The sequence below is a fragment of the Magnolia sinica genome, chromosome 17, assembly GCF_029962835.1.
Source record: "Magnolia sinica isolate HGM2019 chromosome 17, MsV1, whole genome shotgun sequence".
Classification (NCBI taxonomy): domain Eukaryota; kingdom Viridiplantae; phylum Streptophyta; class Magnoliopsida; order Magnoliales; family Magnoliaceae; genus Magnolia; species Magnolia sinica.
Genome location: NC_080589.1, coordinates 59,436,532 through 59,439,055, shown reverse-complemented (window position 1 = coordinate 59,439,055; position 2,524 = coordinate 59,436,532).

Here is a 2,524-nt window from a genome sequence, read left to right as displayed (position 1 = left end):
ACTCCCTTTTTATCTTTAATTTCCAAATCAAATTCTTGGAGTAGAAGGATCCATCGTATCAAACGGGGCTTAGAATCATTCTTCGAAAGAAGATACTTAAGTGCCGCATGATATGTGTAGATAATGATCTTGGATCCGATCAAGTAGGACCTAAATTTGTCCAAGGCGAACACTACAGCTAAGAGTTCCTTTTCCGTAGTCGAGTAGTTCACCTGGGCAGAATTTAAAGTTCTACTTGCGTAATGAATGACGTAGGGCCGCTTATCTTTTCTCTGGCCTAGGACCGCTCCAAGAGCATAATCAGAAGCGTCGCACATAAGCTCAAAAGGAAGGCTCTAGTCGGGTGGCTGCATGATAGGTGCAGTGGTTAACGTGCCCTTAAGCTTGGTGAAAGCTTCCTGGCATTGCTCAGTCCACTCATACGGAGCATCCTTTTGAAGAAGATTACATAAAGGACGAGAGAGGAGACTAAAGTCCTTTATGAATCGCCTGTAAAATCCTGTGTGTCCTAAGAAGGATCGCACGTCTCTGATGTTCTTGGGTGGAAGTAGGTTAGAGATAAGATCAATTTTTGCTTTATCTACCTCGATTCCTTTGGACGAGATGATATGCCCAAGGACAATTCCCTTCTGAACCATGAAATGACACTTCTCCCAATTAAGTACCAAGTTCTTTTCTTCACATCTTTTCAGCACACATTTAAGACTTTCCAAGCACTTGCTGAAAGATGGACCGTAAACAGAGAAATCGTCCATGAAGACCTCTAGATATTGCCCTACCATATCAGAAAAAATACTAAGCATACATCGCTGAAAGGTGGCAGGGGCATTACATAGTCCGAATGACATCCTTCGATAGGCAAAGGTGCCGTAGGGGCATGTAAATATGGTCTTTTCCTGATCTTCAGGGGCTATCTCTATCTGGTTGTAGCCCGAATACCCGTCAAGGAAACTGTAATAGGAATGACCAGCTAACCTTTCCAGGATCTGATCAATGAATGGTAAAGGAAAGTGGTCTTTCCTCGTGACGGTATTCAACTTCCTGTAGTCAATGCACATTCTCCAACCAGTAGTGACTCTAGTTGGCACAAGTTCATTATTAGCATTGGCTACGATGGTGATTCCAGACTTCTTAGGGACCACTTGAGTTGGACTCACCCATTGACTATCAGATATAGGGTATATAATACCCACGTCCAGTAGTTTAAGAACCTCGGCTTTAACCACTTCATTCATGTTTGGATTTAGTCTACGTTGTGGTTGCCAAGCGGTTTTTGCATTATCCTCAAGATATATGTGGTGAGCACAAATCGAGGGATCGATTCCTTTGAGGTCCGCTATCGTCCATCCCAGGGCTCCTTTATGCTCAATGAGAGTAGATATAAGCATACTCTCCTGTTCTTTCTCCAGGTGGGCAGAGATCACCACCAGGTATGTCTCATCTTGACCCAAATATGCATATTTCAAATCAGAGGGCAAAGGTTTTAGGTCAAGCTTCGGCGGCTTGAGGTTAGACGGTAGAGGCACTACATCAGTTTGTGGTAATTCTTCAAATTGTGGCCTCCATCGGTTAACTTCAAGTACCGGTACAGTATCAAGCAAGGCGCACGTCTCCCTAATCATGTCATCATCAAAATCATGGGAGTGGGCCAGGCACGTCTCTAGATGGTCGGAGGATAAGGTCAGAGGTGTCGTATCTTCCACGAAAGAGTCAATCATGTTAATGTCGTGGAAATCGTCATCATCCTCTGAGTTGCTGCCGTTATTGAAAAAAATGTTTGACTCCAATGTCAAATTTCCAAAAGACATAGTCATGATACCATTCCTGCAATTGATAATTGCATTTGACGTGGCAAGGAATGGGCGACCAAGAATGACGGGAATCTGAGTGCTCATGTTATTGATGGGTTCGGTGTCCAGGATGATAAAGTCTACAGGGTAGTAAAATCTATCAACTTGGACCAACACATCCTCAATTATCCCTCTTGGTACACGAACAGAGCGATCAGCAAGTTGTAGTGTGGTTAGGGTGAGTTTTAATTCACCCAAACCTAACTGTTTGTATACCGAGTAGGGAATCAGATTGACGCTCGCTCCTAAGTCAAGAAGTGCGTGATCAATTCGATGGTTCCCGATTACACATGATATGGTTGGGCTACCGGGATCTTTGAATTTCTGCGGCACGTCTTGCTTCAGGATGGCACTCACTTTCTCAGTTAAGAAGATTTTCTTTTGAATAATTTTCCGTCTTTTGGTCGTGCATAAGTCTTTCAAGAATTTGGCATATGAAGGTATCTGTTTAACGACATCAAGTAGAGGAATGTTGACTTTCACTTGTTTCAACACCTCTAGTATATCCTGAGAGTTAGAGAGAGATTTTGGTGAAACCAACCGTTGGGGGAATGGAGCAACTGGCTTCTCTAGAAGTTCCGGTTCTACTTTTTGTGGGGCATCACTGGATCCATCATTGTTGTCCTCTTTTAGTTCTTGGGGCTTTTCGGGCCTAACCGGAAGAGTTTTATCAA